The 17406-nt window shown below is 44.3% G+C and overlaps 2 long non-coding RNA genes across 4 annotated transcripts; both read right to left on the bottom strand.

Moving 5' to 3' along the window:
- Positions 1 to 2738: 2738 nt before the first annotated feature.
- On the bottom strand, positions 2739 to 4948 carry LOC149918346 (uncharacterized). Its single transcript, XR_016466555.1, has 4 exons — positions 4857 to 4948; positions 4186 to 4256; positions 3913 to 4050; positions 2739 to 3277 (listed from the first exon to the last, which is right to left on the bottom strand). It is a non-coding gene; the product is annotated as an uncharacterized LOC149918346 (long non-coding RNA).
- A 4162-nt stretch (positions 4949 to 9110) lies between these two features.
- On the bottom strand, positions 9111 to 17044 carry LOC149918345 (uncharacterized). 3 transcript variants are annotated; one of them, XR_016466267.1, is made up of 3 exons: positions 16853 to 17044; positions 12347 to 13855; positions 9111 to 9584 (listed from the first exon to the last, which is right to left on the bottom strand). It is a non-coding gene; the product is annotated as an uncharacterized LOC149918345 (long non-coding RNA). The 3 variants fall into 3 exon arrangements; XR_016466268.1 differs by lacking the exon at positions 9111 to 9584 and having other exon boundaries at positions 10551 to 12438; positions 12511 to 13855; XR_016466270.1 differs by lacking the exon at positions 9111 to 9584 and having other exon boundaries at positions 10551 to 13441; positions 13606 to 13855.
- Between the last annotated feature and the right edge of the window lie 362 nt (positions 17045 to 17406).

Raw genomic sequence — 17406 nt, 5'->3', positions numbered from 1 at the left:
TATTACCGTCAGCAAAGTTGGCTTCCGGGGCATCGCAGGAAATGCAGATTTCTGTTCCTGGCTGTTCTCATGAAGAGCCACAGATCACTCTGTGCAGTTTTTACGGCGCTCAGGAGCACCACAGCTCCCCGCTGCCACCTGTTGGACACAATACAGTAATGAAGGCACTATCCCACATATGCAAGGGCTGCACCCTGTGCACACTGCTCTAATGATGTCACAAAGGAGCATTAGGGATAAAATTAATGCTATTTCTTGGCTTGAATTGTTAAACTAACTACAACTTCTTTTCTGCACTACGATTGGGATGAAGGTTAATTTGACAGAAAACAAGGGGTGTTATTTTTATTGCTGCATTTCGGGTTAGAGACATTTTTTTTTTACATCAGGCTAAGGGTTAGTTTTACAGATGCATTGCAGGTTAATGTAATTATCATTAGAGTTCCCATTAAGCTAGGGGTTCAGGTCAAGATCAAAATTAACGCTGCCTCCCAGCCAATCCCAGAGAGCCAAAGGCAAAGGCATGCCAAACTCCCAGGACAAGCAAAGGGAAATCTGAGGTAAAGGCAAAGCAAACAGCAAAGGCTAAGGGAAGGGCAAAAGCAAGGAAAATACCCAGTGAAAAGCTATGGTGAGGGCAAGGAGAGCACAGCAGGGAAGGCCAACAGCAAAGGCCGAGAAAACACAGCAAGAAACACCAAAACAGAAGGCCAAGAGAACATGGCAAGAAATGCCTAGGCAAGAGCTAAGAGAACATGGCAAGAAATGCCAAAGCAAGAGGCCAAGAGGACGTGGCAAGAAATGCCAAAACAGGAGGCCAAAGAGAACATGGCAAAGAAAGCCAATACAGAAGGCCAAGAGAAGGTGGCTGGGTAGGCCAAAACAGGAGGCCAAGGAGAATGCCACAGGGAAGGGAACGCCAAAACAGCACGCCGAGGAGGACATCACAGGGAACGCCCGGGCAAGGGCTATGAGATAGCAGGAAGTGCCGAGGACAACGGCCAAGAGAACATGGCAAGAAATACCAAAACAGAAGGCTAAGAGAACACAGCAGTAAATGCCTAGGCAAGAGCTAAGAGAACATGGCAGGAAGTGCCAAAACAGGAAGCCAAGAGGATGTGGCAGGGAACTCCAGAAGAAGCGGCCAGAGAGAACATGGCAAAGAAAGCCCATGCAGAAGGCCAAGATAAGGTGGCTGGGTAGGCCAAAACAGGAGGCCAAGGAGAATGCCACAGGGAACGCCAAAACAGGACACCTAGGAGGATGTCACAGGGAACACCCAGGCAATGGCTATGAGATGGCAGGAAATGCTGAGGACAATGGCCAAGAGAACATGGCAAGAAACACCAAAACCAAACGCTGAAGAGAATGCAGCAAAGAAAGCTAAGTACAATGGCCAAGACAATGGGGCACAAAACACCAAAACAGGACAGCAAGAAAATGCAGTAGATAATGTCTAGGGTAAAGAGAAGGAGAACACTGCAGTGAAAGGCCAGAGACAAATAGAATGTGGGAAGAAAAGGACAGGCAGCCTTTGGGGTACCCTAAAATGCAATAAAGAGCTCCGGGAGTGCTACGTTGTACCACGCTACATAATGGGTAAACATTGGTGTGCATACGCTGCCCTTACCTGCTGGGCAGACAATTACCAGTCAGCAAAGTGGGATTCTGGGGCATTCCAGGAAATCCAGCTTTCCGTTTCTAGCTGTTCTCATGAAGATTCACACATCTCTCCATGCAGACGTTACAGCACCTGGGAGAACCACAGCTCCCAGTAATGCTGCACAGTAACGAAAGCACTACCCTGCATACATTGGGGGGCTGCACTCTGTGCATGATGCTGCTCACCAGCAGCACAGTAGCTGAGAACAACACACAAGAAAAGGCTCAAATACCCAACAACACTTTTGCTTCCATCTCCTCTGATAACTGCTCATTATATACAGCCCTCACCTTTGGCTGTGCAGGTGGGGATTGAGAAAGCAATGCCACCCCCACCAACAACCTCCCTGCCCCACACTGAGAGTCAAGATAGAGTTTGGGATCACCTGAGGAACCTGAACATCCAGGAGTCTATGGGTCCCAATGAAACGCATTCCAGAGTCACAAGGGTATTCGCTGATGCAGTCAACAAGCCATTCTCAACGGTATTTGAGAAGTTGTGGCAGTCAGGTGAAATCCCTGGTGAGTAGAAAAAAGGCAACAGCACACCTGTTATTATGGATAAAAAGGATGACCCTGGGAACTATCAACATGTCAGTCTCACCTCTGTGCTGTGAATGATCGCAGAGCAGATCCTCCTGGAAGTGACTCCAAGGCACATGTTCCAGTGCATCACCACCCTGAGTGAAAAACTTCCTCCTAATATCCAACCTAAACCTCTCCTGTCTTAGTTTAAAACTACTCCCCCTTGTCCTATCCTGATCCACCCTCATAAACAGCTGTTTCCCCTCCTGTTTATCCACTCCCTCAAGTACTGGAAGGCCACAATGAGGTCTCTCCAGAGCCTTCTCTTCTCCAGTCTAAACAAGCCCAGTTCCCTCAACCTTTCCTCATAGGAGAGGTGCTCCAGGCCTCTGATCATCTTAGTGCCCTCCTCTGGACCCACCCTGAGAGTTCCAAGTCCTTCCTGTGCTGGGGGCTCCAGGCCTGGACGCAGTTAAGCAGATGGTGCCTCATGAGAGCCGAGTAGAGGGGGAAAAGAGGAAAAAAAAAAAAAAAAAAAAAAATCACCTCCCTCTCTCTGCTGGCTGTTCTTCTTTTAATGCAGCCCAGGATATAGTTGTCTTTCCAGGATGCAAGTGCACACTGCTAGCTCATGTCCAGCTTCTTATCCACTGGGATCCACACGTCCTTCTCTTCAGGGCTGCTCTCAAGCGGTTCTTTGCCGAGTTTGTATAAACATCTGGGATTGCCTCTTCATCAGTGACATTGACAGTGGGGGTCAAGTGCACCCTAATGACACCGAGCTGTGGGGTGCAGTGACACACCAGAGGGATGGGACACCATCCAGAGAGACCTCAACAGGCTGAGTAGTGGGCACTCAGCAATGTACCTTCCCAGCCCAGAAAGCTAACTGTATGCTGGGTTCCACCCAAAGATGCGTGGTCAGTAGGCAAAGGGAGATGATCCTGCCCCTCTGCCCTATGCTGGTGAGGCCTCACCTGGAGTGCTGTGTCTGGATTTGGATGGCTGCAGTGTAGGACACAGACATAGAGCTGTTGGAGTACATCCAGAGAATAGCCACAAATATGAACCGAGGGATGGAATGCCTTTCCTATGAAGAGAGAAAACTGGGGCTGTTCAGCCTGGAGAAGTGAAGGCTCTGAGGTGACCTGGTAACAGCCTTTCAATACCTAAAGGGAAGAATGAGAAAAAATTTAGGTTAGATATAAAGAAAATCTTGTGAGGGTGGTGACACAGTGGAACAGGTTACTCAGACACATGATGGATGCCTTGTCCCTTCCAAGGTGAGGCTGGGCCAGGTTCTGGGCAACCTGATCTAGCTGTATCACAGAGCCTCTCTGGACCAGTCCCAGTATTCAGCAGACCAGGGACCTCACTTCATCACACTGTTGGGAACCAGAGCTGTAGAGCTATTGAATGGGGGACAGGGGATGGAAGGAAGAGGGATGGGGGTTTGGGTGTCATAGAGATTAGGAAACTAATAGGATCTCCAGACAATTAGGATGGAGATGTCTGGGGTGATGCCGAGTACAGTGGTCCAAAAGAGGACAATCCTTGGCCTTCTATAAAGATGAAGTCAGATCTGCTGTTCAAACAGAAAGGACTGTAGGATCCCAAGGTGGTCAGTCACAATGTGCTCTGAGAACAATGCCTTGGGATCCATTACCATTGACAAATTTGTAAGGGAGATATGGGAGAGAACCAGACAAAATAGGAACAGAATACCTGTTATCACTATGCTTGAGTGGTGCAGACCATATTAAGCACAGTGAGGATGAAGCAGATGGCCACTACGTTCTGGGAGTGTTCTTCAGGTCCTGGCCGAAGCACCTCACTCTATCATCAGCCGTGTAGTGCAGCAGGCTGGGAGAATAGACCCCATAGAGAAAGGTGAGCCGCCTGCAACCCATTTGATCCCTAAGTGAGCTTCCCACAGCCATTAGAAACCTGCCTGCATACAAGCTAGTGCACATCACGGGGCTTGGAATGCTCTGTTACCTGCTCAGTAGATCTCAGAGTGCTTACACCCCTGATGAGACAAACTCCAGCAATCCCTAAACCCCATCAAGCTAAAAAAAAAAAAAAAAAAAAAAAAAAAAAAAAAAGATCAGCTGATTTATTACATGTAAGGGTGCACAGAATGCCTTTAAACAACTTTGTATGCTTGGAAGCAGTGCATAACACTCTTAACTACAGTCATGAAATGGGATGATAGAGGTGCACACAAACCATGTTTGGAGCCCCAGGTTGGAGATCATGCTATAAGAACCATGAAATGGTGAACAGAGATGGAACCAGAAGATAACAAGCTCAGAAAGATTTGCTTAAAAGACCTGGAGAATGAAGAACCTCTTTATGGAAAAGGACGTTAGCTCTGGGCATTCCCACAACAGCAATGCTCAGTCAGCTAACCAGCATTATCCTGAGGCTGATTGAAGCATTCTAGAAATGAGGGAGCAATGAAAGAAAGAAACATGTGTCAGTGCTTCAATCACCATATCAGAGAAAGGGAGATAACACCTTCATCTCCCTTAGAGAAGAAAAAGGGGCATTGTGATGACAAACATGCAAATACAGGTGCTCTAATCCAGTTTGGGGTCCCCCCAAAAAGGTGGAGCTCACAGCCCTGAAATAAAGAAGGAATTACATGCCCCGTTCCAAATACTCACCCCACTCTCCAAGGGAAGCTGCCGCCAGGATGCTGCACCTATGGCTGCCAGGCCTTAAATGTAGTCAGGATACCCCCAGAAGGGGATATCACAGCCCTGAAATAAAAAAAAAGAATAAGTTACCCCATTCCAAGGATGAACACTCAGCCCACACTGCCAAGGAAGCAGTCTCCAGGTAAAGATGCTGCCCTTGTGGCTTCCACCCCTTAAAATGTGGTCAGGATACTAGAGGAAAAAAAAAAAAAAAAAGAGAGATTACAGCCCTGAAATAAAGAAACCACTTACCCCCTTCCCAAGAACCAACACTTCCCCATGCTCCACAGGAAACAGTCTACAGAGATAAACGCTGACCTTACAGGGGCCAGCACTTAAATGAGGTCAGGAAGCCCCCAAAATGGGAAAAAACACAGCCCTGAAATAAGAAGGAATCACTCGCCCTTTCTCAAGGACCAGACCTCGCCCCACACTCCATGGAGAAATGCTGCCCTTATGGTTTCCACCCAATGAAAGCGGTCAAGATGGCAGCAACATCAGTAACAAGGCACGGCAGCAACATCAGTAACAAGGCACGGCAGCAACATCAGTAACAAGGCACGGCAGCAACATCAGTAACAAGGCACGGCAGCAACATCAGTAACAAGGCACGGCAGCAACATCAGTAACAAGGCACGGCAGCAACATCAGTAACAAGGCACGGCAGCAACATCAGTAACAAGGCACGGCAGCAACATCAGTAACAAGGCACGGCAGCAACATCAGTAACAAGGCACGGCAGCAACATCAGTAACAAGGCACGGCAGCAACATCAGTAACAAGGCACGGCAGCAACATCAGTAACAAGGCACGGCAGCAACATCAGTAACAAGGCACGGCAGCAACATCAGTAACAAGGCACGGCAGCAACATCAGTAACAAGGCACGGCAGCAACATCAGTAACAAGGCACGGCAGCAACATCAGTAACAAGGCACGGCAGCAACATCAGTAACAAGGCACGGCAGCAACATCAGTAACAAGGCACGGCAGCAACATCAGTAACAAGGCACGGCAGCAACATCAGTAACAAGGCACGGCAGCAACATCAGTAACAAGGCACGGCAGCAACATCAGTAACAAGGCACGGCAGCAACATCAGTAACAAGGCACGGCAGCAATCAATAACGCATGAATCACTCACCACTTTCCAAAGGTCTGCACTCACTCCCAAGGAGACAACTCCCAGGTAGAGATGCTGCCTTTACTGTTCCCAGCCCTTAAATGTGGTCAGGGAGGGGGTGGAGCCAAGGTCAGCCCTATCCGGTCCCATAGGTGAATTGCTTCCACCTGTGCTCACAGGGCTGGCTACACCCTTCACCAGGTGCTCAATCACTGCTTCAGGCTGTGGCCTAACTGTTCCCATAAGGCCTGAAGCAAAAAAAAAAAGACTAGTAACCAGCTGGTGATTGGATCTGTCTGTCTGGCAAGGGGAGTTTTATCAGTGGATGAGCAACAATGGCACGCATATTTTGATTCAAGTCTGTCCTCAAAGGCAATTGGTAAAATTGCCTGACTTTCTAAAATTGGTGACTCTGCTGGTGACACTGGGGTGACACTGGGGTGACATTGGGCTAGGATGATGTGGGGGGGTGATGCTGAGGGGTGATGTTGGAATATCATGGGGGGGACATCAGGGAGTGATGTTGGAGTGATATTGTTGGGGGGAATGTAGTGGAAACCCTAAGTTGTGGCTTGAAACAATAATTGAGAAGGGACAAACCAGAGGAGCTCAGGTGCACGAAACGCACCTGAGTGATGAAAGGGGTGGATCCTGGCTCCACCCCCTCCCAGGCCTCATTTAAGTGTTGTCAGCAGGAATGAGCAGCTTTTGCTGGAGGTCCCTGCTTGCTTGAGGTCTTCTAAAGTTAAGCAGATTTTGTTCCTTGTTTTTGTGTTTACAGCTGCTGTGTTTAAGCAAGTTCTCACTTATTGCAACCTAGGACTTGCTTTTTTGCTATTGTTGTTGCATTTTCCATCATGTTGTAGCATTACAGGAGATAATTATTGGTGGGGGTGATGTTGGGGTTTTTTTTAGTAGTATTGTTGGAGTGAAGCTGGGAGGTTATATTGCGATAAGACTAGGATGGTGTTGGAGTTTCACTGGGGGGTGACATAAGGGAGTGATATTGGGGTTACACTGTTGGGGTGACACTGTTGGGGGCACACTGGTGTGACACTGGGGTGAAACTGGGTTGACGTTGTGCAGTGATGCTGTAGGGTGATGTTAGAGTATCTCTGGGGGATGAGATGAAGGAGTGACGTTGTTGGGGGGGTGACATTATTGAGGTGATGCTGGGAGGGAAGTGAGGGAGGAATCAGGAAATGACGTTGGGGTGATGTTGTTGGGGTGACAAGGGAGAGACGTTGGGTGGTGATGTTGGGGTATCACTTGAGGTAACATCAAGGAGTGACATTGCTGGGGTGACATTACTAGGAAGAATATTGGGCTATCCCTACCCTAAGAGGGGTTTCAACAGGGAGTGATGCTGCGGTGATGTTTGGAAGTGATACTGGGGAGTGCTGGTGGGGTGTGGCTGGGATTGACAGCAGGAAGTGAAGCTGGGGGGTGACACTGGAGTGAAATTGGGATGATACAGGGATGATATTAGGGGGTGACACTGGGGGTGATGTTGGGGTATCACTGGAGGAAGTGATGTTGGGTTGATGTCGGGGAATGAAGTTGTGGGTTGATGTTGGGGTATTACTAGGGTTTAACGTCAAGGAGTGATGTTTTGGGGGGATGTGGGGGTGACGCTGGGGTGATGTTAAGAGTGACGTTGGGGGAGACATTACTGGGGTGAAATTGTTGGGGTGACACTGGGTTTATTTTGGGGAATGACATTGAGAGGTAATGAGTATGACTGGAGGTGACATCAGGGGGTGATACTGGGGGAACGTTGTTGGGGTGATACAAGGAATGACACTGGGGTGGCACTGCTGTGACAGTGGGGTGATATTAGGGAGTAATGTTGGGGGGATGAGGTTGGGTTATTGCTGGGGGGGGGTTCAACGGGGGGGTGACACTGGGGTGATGTTGTAGTATTACTGGGGGCTGACATTGGGGATATTGGAGAATGTTTCTGTGTGTCATTCTAGTGACAAGGGTGATGTTGGGGCTTTTCTGGAGGGAGTGACATCAGGGAGTGAATGCTGGGTGGTGATGTTGTTGGGGTGTTATGTTGGGGATCTAAAGGTCCCTGACTGAAGAATGATCCTGGAATTGAATAAGGTATTTTGGCAGTTTTAAGGGAGTTGATATTTGTGGCTGTGGCTGCAAATGTTTTGTGGAGAGTGCTATCCTTGGTATTTGGTCTTGTTCTTGCAAAGACTTGTTTTGCAAGTTGATGTTCCACTTGGGCTCTGTATCACACGCTGGCCGCATGGGTACAGCATGCAAGCGGAACAAACCCTACAGACCCTGGGGAGAATGAAAGCAGGAGAAAGCACGGAAGCGCACTTTGAAGTGGGGGATGCCGTGCTGGTGCTGCCAATCGAATCTACCGCTGGCATGTTCCTTCTCTCTCCTCTTCGGTGACTTGCCATCTCTCAAGGGTCAGATAGTAATAGCACACCTGCTTAGGGAGATTCTGCTTCCCACTTAATGGAATTATCTAACATTTCAGAGAGCGACGCTGGAGGAATTGACACTGTGGTTGTGGTGGAGTGATGTTGGGATATCAATAGGGTTGACATCAGCAAGTAGCACTGGGGTGACATCATTGGGGGTGATGTTGGAGTACCACTGGGATTTAACATGAATGACTGATGGTGGGGTGAGAGCGTTGGGGTGACACTGGGGGATGACAATGTTGGAGTGACACTGAGGGTTGATAGTGTGGTGATGTTGGGGGGTGACATTGTTGGGTTGATGCTGGTGGGTGATGTTGGGATGACAGGGGGGTGATATTAAGGAATTACGCTGGGGGAGTGATGCTGGAGCATCCTTGGGGGGTGACATTGGGGTGTTGGGGCTGATGTTTGGGGTGAAATAGGTAGGGTTTGGGAGTAGAGTTTGGGGGAAAATAGTAAGGATTTGGGGCTGATACTTGGGATGAAATAATGAGGTTTTGGGAGCTCAATTTGGGGTGAATTAGCAAGGACTTGAACCTGGAGTTTGGCGTGAAATACTGATGGTTTGGGGCTGGAGTATGAGGTGAAATGGGCTTTGGAGCCTATTCGGATGGCAGTTTTCAATGTAAAAAAACATGTTCTTTACAGTTTCCTTGCAGGAAGAGGATAAAGAAACTCTGTTTTCATGCAGGAGGGGATACAATATACCTTCAGCAGACTCCCACTATTGCTCAAGCCACCTCACTGAACTTTGACAGAAAGTTTCACTGCCTTAGAATGTGAAATTGTATCCATGTGTAGATATTTTAATTGCAGGCACATACCCTGGAAAGGTGGGGGAAGTGGCAGCAGCACTAGATGACTCAGAAATTGAGATTCCACCTGCAAACTGTCAGGGACTAAGTAAAGAAGTAAAATTTTAAGGCAGCAAAGACCAGCAAAATTGTGCAGACTTGACTAAACCAAAGTGAAGATATGTGAACTAGTGTGAACAGAAGTGAAGCCGTGCAAAATTTGACAAAACCATGTGAACTTCATGGAACCTCAGTGAAGACCAGTGATCCTGTAAAGTCTTCAGTGAACCAGGGCGGACTTCTGCAAAGCCCAGTGAAGACCCACAAACCTGTACAAAGATACCATGAATTTGCACAGACAATACAAGTAAACCAAGTGAAAACCCACAAAATTGGGCATCCTTCGGTTTATTTGGGTTTGGAATTCTGGCAATGCAACCCAACTGGATAAGTCCCTTGTAGACTGGTAGTATTTTCTTCACAAATAATGAAATCTGAATCAGTAGGACATTGTTCATGCCCTATTACCTGACTCTTACCTTCTCCTCCCCTGCTTTCTCATTGCCTGAGTACTTCAGGTTCACAAAAGACGAAAATTAAGAAAAAAAGAAAGAAAAGAAAATAAGGGGAAAAGAAAAAGAAAAAAGGGAAAAGGAAAGAGTAAAAAAAAAAAAAGATGTAGAAAAAGAAATAGAAAAAGAATAATAAGAGGAAATAGAAAAGGAAATAATTAGAATTATAAAAAGAAAAATTATTAGAAAAAAAAAGAATTAGAACAGGAATAGGAAAAAGACAAAATAATTGGAATTAGGAAAATAAATAGAAAACGAATTGGAAATAAACTAGAAGAAGAATTGGGAAAGGCTGTGGAAAAAACTGGAATTAGGAAAAAAAGAACTGAAATTAGAATTACAAAAAGATAAAGGAAAAGAAAACTAATTAAGGAAAACAATTAAGAATTAGAAAAAGATACAAAGTAAAAGAATGAAAAAGAATTAGAAAGAGTAAGAAATAGAAAAGAAACAAGAAAAAGGGAATTCTAATTATAAAAATTATTAGAATTAGAAACAGAAAAAGAAAATAGAATTAGAAAATGAAAGAGAAAAATAATTAGAAAAAGAAAAATGAAGCAGAATTAGGATTAGAATTGGAAAAAGAAAAAAATGGAAAAAGAATTGGGAAATGAGAAAAAAATTTAAAAAATTATTAGAAAAAGAATTGGAAAAAGAACTAGAATTAGAAAATGAAAAAAGAGTGAAAAAATAAAAAAAACATTGGAAAACGAGTGAGAAAAAGTCTAGAAAAAGATAAAAATAGAACTATGAAAAATAAAAGAATAAAAAAAGAAAAGAATTAGAAAAAATAGAATTAGAGAGAAAAACAAGAATATGGAAAAGAAAATGAAAAGAAAAGGAATTGGACAAAAAAGAACAGAGAAAATAAATGGAAAATAAAATAGATGAAGAATTGGAAACAGAACTGGAAATGGAATCAAAACTGAAAAAAGAATTGGAAAATGAAAAAGAAGAGAAAGGAAACAAAAGCACTAGAGCAAGAGAAAGAATATGAAAAGGAATTAGAAAAAGAAAAACCAATGGATAAAGAAAAAGAATTAGAATGATAATTGGAAAAGGAAAAAGAACTGCAAAAACTGAAAATGCAAAAAGAAAAACCTGGAAACAAAAATAATTAGAAAAAGATTGAGAAAAATAAAATGAATTAGAAAAAGGAAAAATATAAAGAAAAAAATAGAAAAATATCAAGAATTACAATGAGAAGTAGAAAAAGATTTAGAATCAGAAAAAGAAAAGAAACTGATTCAGGAAAAGGACAGAAAAAATCGAAAACAAATTTAAAAAAAGAATCAGAAAAGAATTAGAAAATGTAAAAGAAAAAAACTGAAATAGAGAAAATGAAAAGGATGTGGATTGGGGAAAAGATTTGGAATGGGGAAAAGAAAAAGAACTACAATTAGAAAAAGAGTTGGAGTTAGAAAAAAATGAAATAGAAAAAAGAAAAAAAAAGAGTTGGAAAAAGAATTAGAGAAAGAAAAAAACAAGGAGTAGAATAAGAATTAGAAAAAGAATTTGAGAAGTCATTAGAAAAGGAGAAAAGAAAATGAAACAAGTATTAGAAAAAAAACAAAGAATTATAAAAAGAAAACGAAGAATTAAAGTTAGAATGAGAAGTGGTAAAAGGAAACGAAAAGGAATTGGAAAAAGAAAAACAATGAAAAAAAGGAAATTTAGAAAAAAAAACTAGACAAATAATTAGAATTAGACAAAGAAATAGGAAAAAAAATGGAAAATTATCCAGAAAAAGAGAACGCAAGAACTACAATTAGAAAAAGAACTGGGATTCAAAAAAGAAAAAAAGGAAATAGAAAAAGGAAAAAGACTTGCAACAGGAAAAAGAAATAGGAAAAGAATTAGAAAAAAAAATAGAAAAACAAAATAGATTAGAAACAGGAAAGAAAAAACAGATTTAGAAAGAGAAAAAGAGAGATTTAATAAAAGGAATGGAAAAATAATTGGTAAGAAAAAGAAATGGAATGAGAATTGGAATGGGAATTGTAATATGATGAAGAAAAAAATATGGAAAGGAATATGACAAAGAAAAGGAACATAATGAAGAAAAAGAAAGAAAATTGGAAACGGAAACAGAATTGGAAACAGAATTAGCAAAAGAAAGAATTAGAGGAATAGAAAAAGAATTCAAAACAAAAAAGAATTGGAAAAAGACTTGAGAAAATAAATTAGAAAGAAAAATAAAAGGAAGTAGAAAAGGATATAAAAGAATTAGAAAATGAAAAGGAGAAAAAAGAAAAAGGTAAAAAGGAAAAGAAAGGGAAAAAACAAATTAGAAAATTATTCAGAAACAGCAATGAAAAAAAATAAAAGGAACTGGAAAAGGAATCAGAGAAAAGGAAAGCATTACAATTAGAAAGCGAATTAGAAAATGAAAATAAATTAGAAAAAGGGGGGGAAATAAAAAAAAAAAAAAACAGGAAAGAGAACTGGAAAAGAAGAAGTTAACTCTAGAAACCCCAAGTCATACACGGCCCTCACTGGAAGCCTGTTTTGGAGCCTACCTCTTCTTTTTGCATCTCACTTGGTCAAAGCAGAGCAGTCAGCATTTGGGTCGCTGTAGCTCCAATGAGGCACAGATTGACAACATGAAACACTAGAAAAGAGAAACAAGAAACACTGCATAACGGCAAGAAATGATATTAAACCCAAAAAGAAAAGAACAAACCCATGTTTGGTAGGAGTGGCAGAAGCCGCAGGCATCCCATTGGTAATTGGGAGCCTAAGCCAGCTACTGTGGACGTGATGAGTGTTGGTCAAGCTAGAGTTGAACTCCATCAGGGTACGTTTGGATTTTGTGAGCCCTAGAAGACAAGGAGAGAGAAGGAATCAGGCGGTGGATGTGAGAGGCAGTGCCAGTGGAGCATCCCTTCAAGGGACACTTCTCCTGTCTCACCCAGGACAGCTTCTCTCCTGTTTTTTTTTCTTCTCAGGGTCTGCATGCTTTGTTTTGTTGGCACACCGCATCTGCCTGGCCAGAGAGAGATATGGAGACCAAGTGGAACACTTGCTTGTAAGTATATGGTGGGGAAGATGGTGTAAAATAAGAACATCTGGTGAACACAAAGTGAGCACGAGGGACAACCAATGCCATGAATATAGGACCTCTACAAGCATGGGAGTGGCCTCAGGGGTCAACATAGCTTGTCGGACAAAATAAGGAGTGCATCTTGGCACCCATCTATGGCTCTGGTTTCCTGCTGTAACCACCAAGAGCCTCAGTACTGTCCTCACACGGCTCAGAGGGCCACAGTTCTCCAATGCTACCTGTTGAACACAAGACAAGATCTTCTAATAAGGATGAAGGAATCACCCCTTCAAAGCATGTGGGCATGTCTAACACTGCAACCCAAAGAGATCAGGAAGGGCAATAGCATCTGGAGTCTCCAGTCCTGGAAGGAGAAAAGAAACCTCCACACGAGATACTAAACAACACGGGTTAGTAAGACTTAGGTGTCATTCTAGAAACCACAAGTCATACACAGCACTCACCCGAAGCCTGTTTTGGAGCCTACCTCTTCTTTTTGCATCTCACTTGGTCAGTGCATAGTAGTCTGTGTTTGGGTCATTGTAGCTCCAATGAGGAGTCAATTAACAGCCTGGAAAACAAAGGAAAGGAAGAGAAACACTCCATAATGGCAAGAAATGATACTGAACCCAAAAAGAAAAGAACAAACCCATGCTATTTGGGAGAGACAGAAGAGCTATTAGTACTGACAAACAACACAAGATGGGAGCAGAAACAACGACATAAAATACTCACGTTATTAGTTCTAATGCAGAAACAACATTCCATTCCTACATAAGTACACAAACACTGTGTAACTGCACAAAATGACCATGACCACTTTTGAGGAGCATGCTGCTCCATGAGAGCTCATGCAGTGGGAGAATGAGGAATGGCTGAATCCAGGTCCATGATCTCTTTTGGTACCATGTGGGGTAGCTTCTGGAGACTGCAGGACTCTGGCATGACAAGCAGCCCACAGGCAGGAACAGGAGAGCATCAAGATCTGCTAGCGAGAAAGAAAAGGAAATCCCTGAATCTTCTTTCTCCACAAGCATTTGGGATTCTTTCTTCTTTGCAGGAAAAAAAAACCAACTCCATTGTGATTCAGTCCCAGCACAATTATTAGGTATATGGTATGTACCAAAACATTGCATATTGTTAGGACAAAAGCTGTGGCATAGTTAGTGAGAGGATCACAAGTAAAATTAACTAGATGTCACCAAGATTAAAATTCTCTTTGAAATTTGTTTGCATTGTCCCAAATCACCTTTCAAAATTCAGTGGGTAAAGCATTTCTTTTACCTTCCACAACTTAGAGCTAGGGAGACATTATTTGAATTATGGCAAGTGCATCTACAATTAACTGGTGGACTTTTTATATTAGTTCTTTCCCACTGAGATAATACACTAGATAATAACTGCTGATTTGTTCCCAGTGCTGATAGGGAAAACTGCAGGGGTGTAGCAATGCACATAGATCACTTGTTAATCTGACACCCTAGTTTTATTCTTTATCCTGCATCTCTCCGGAGTTGGGGGCAATCAGCCAGTACTATCCTGGCCCCATTCATTCCCTGAATGCATTTAATCACTGTGTTTAACCATGGTTGAAAGGGTTAAGCCTCTGTTAGAATTAGAATTCAGTCCCATATGCCCAGTATGGCAAATATGGGCATGGCCCCATGAGCAGCCAGTGACTGTGATAAGGCCATCATAAGCAATTACAAAAATTAATCTGAAGAAGATTCCTGTCCAAAACAGTGACTAATGATACCATGGGGATCCCAGAGAAAGGAACAGAGCGAGAAGGGAACATGTGAGGCACAGAAATAGGATCAGCATTCGTTAGCATTTGGAAAACATGAGAGAACTTCCCGGTTCCAAAGGAACCAAGGTTAGAGGAAGCATAACTGGAAAAGAAAACAAAACAAACATGAAACTTCCTGGTCCCAAGTGAAGCAAAGTTAGAAGGTAGGTGAAATCCAGATAGCTAATTTTGTACATTTCCTCCTGATCATCTTGAGCCTTTCAGATGTATTTGTTAAGAGTCTCCCTGAGGGTTAAAGGGACAGGACCAGTGTGGGGCAAATCAATCAACACTAGTTGTCCTGGGGAGTAATCATCCCAATAATCAGCTCTTTGAGTAAGGGACCACAGGGCACAGTGGTTGCCAGTGGTGGTCCCCAGTAACCCTCTGATTCCTTTTCAATCAACAGGATCTGATCTCCCACTGTTAGTGGCACTTTCCACACATACTGATTTCCTAGGTGTGTAACCAAAATCCTTCCTTTATTTGGCTAGTTCTGTAGCAGAATAGGGAGACCTTCTCGATACAAACATCAGAATACCCACTTTCAGTCTCTTCATATGCATGCCCAGTTTCTATCAGAAGGCAGAGAAGGATCACCAGGTTTTCTGATTTGTCTTTGTAATCAATTCCTGCAAGGACTGAATAATTTGGGTTTCTGCCATGTGCTGTTCATTGTGGATCTCTACGGCAGCAGTAAGAGCAGCTCCTGGAACTGCACAAGTGATTGATTTTCCCTTTTCCTCCACCATACGAGTTTGCTTGTGGAGGGAATCTATATGATCCACAACTCCCTCTAAGTTGGGCCAATTATTCTGTGCCCAATTCATCTCCATGGGGGAGAATTTGGCACCATGCTTTTCTAAGAGATCAAGGAGCGGATTCCAGCCCTCATTCCTTTTTTTTCTTAATTTCCTTTTTTTTTTTTTTCTTAATTGATCATGACTGAAAATGAGGAGCAATCTCTTTGGGGGGGCAAACACATACTATCAAAGTCTCAACAATTTACTCCTTACACCCCCAAAGTGTACACACATACTCTCTTCTACCCATAGGACACTTGCTGCTACCACCTGGACACATTCAGGCCAACCTCGAGATACAGGGTCTAGTACTTTGGACAAATATGCAATAGGCTTTCTCTAAGATATTTATAAGCATTGTTGGAAATAGCCAAATAATTTTCCAGGACAGTATCTCTGATCTTTATATCTATCTTTATTTGTAATGGCGGGCCTCCTGCAAGCAGGAGAGCGCAGAGAAAACAGTGTTACATCTTTTATCCCCTACTGCCCGACCCTTATCTCTGTCTTCTCTGGCTCTTCATTGGCTGAGTACTGCAGGTTCACACTCTTTCGCGACACTTCATTAATCATACCAATAACAAGAAAACACAAATCCTTACCACCCAACCACAAATATCTTAATTGGTCGACTGCCTTCTAACAACTGCTTTCTTAACAAACATCTGGTGATAACTTTTGGATGTCTGCTTTACAACATAAACATAACCTCTTAACTGCTTCATTACCCCTAGTATTAGTGCCTTTTACACTGGGTCATTGTTCAGGTCATCCGTCTGTCCTTGCTTAGAGATAAGCTTGGAAGGAGGACAGAGGGCAGTATCTTGGAGCCTGCCTACAGCATCCTAACGTTCCCACAGAGTGGGACAGTTCTGCTTTGTGTAAAGGCCCCGACTCCTTGAGAGTTTGTTCAATGGACTTCACTTCTGCTGGCCTAATGAACAACCTTACAGTACGTTTCCCAGGTCAGAATACTATACCCACATTGTTTAGAACATTTAAAGTCTGTTGCAGCTTTGGGAGAAAGAATTGGTCACGTAATTCGGTAACTATGTCTCTAAAATATGTTACCTATATGCATATGGTAATCTTCCTGTCCACGTCAGCTATTTCTAAGGATATGTGACAGCTTCATTCTTTAGATCAATTGCCCTTTTTCAACGTTCAGTGCAGAAACAACACTTTCACTTTCCACAGCATTTACCAGAACCACAGAACGGCAGGGGGGCTGAAAAGGACCACAACGATCATCCAGCTCCCCAGAACCCCCACACCCCCTCGCAGCCGCCTACAGCCTCAGATCTCGCTAGATCCCCCCCGTCGCCTCCCTGCAGCTTCCTGGAGCCCCGCACGGCCCCCCTCCCCGTCCCGGGACCGTTCTCCCGCACACCTCCGGCACAGCTGTCCTCAGCACTCGCTCCCGTCGCGCCGCGGCTTCCCTCTCGGTGCTGCCCGGACAGCTCCGGCTGCCGCCGCGCTGTCCTGCGGGGCGGCCCAGGCGGCAGGAGCGGCGCTCTGCGAGGAGAGCCGCGCCTCCGACAGCCGGCTCCCAACGCTCGCTCCCGCGCACGGCGGCTCGGCCAACGGCAGCCGGCGGAGCTACCGCGGACCAAGGAGACCCCGGGGGCGGGGCGCCGCCGCCCCCGCCCAATCAGAGGCAGGGGGCGGGGCAAGGGAGATGCTGCTCAAGGTGAGCTCCTCCTGCCGCAGCGTGATGACGACAGGTCTGCACGGCCAGCTCCTAGGTCGGGAGCCAGGAATGGACACGGCAGGAAGAGAGAGGCGTTAGGGAGCAGCCGAGGCTTCGAAATGCATCAAAAAGCCCTGAAAAGCATCACAAAGCCACAGCCAGGAAGCTCGGGATTATCACGAGCAGCATCCAGGATGCTAAACATCATTTGCTACCATACCAGATGGTAGCTGAGCTCTCGCTGCAGACGTCCC

Source organism: Phasianus colchicus, chromosome 4 (genome assembly GCF_987193195.1).
Source record: "Phasianus colchicus chromosome 4, bPhaCol1.hap1.1, whole genome shotgun sequence".
NCBI classification, from domain to species: Eukaryota; Metazoa; Chordata; class Aves; order Galliformes; family Phasianidae; genus Phasianus; species Phasianus colchicus.
The sequence above is the reverse complement of the archived record's forward strand: the minus strand, read 5'-3'. Positions and strand labels throughout refer to the sequence as shown.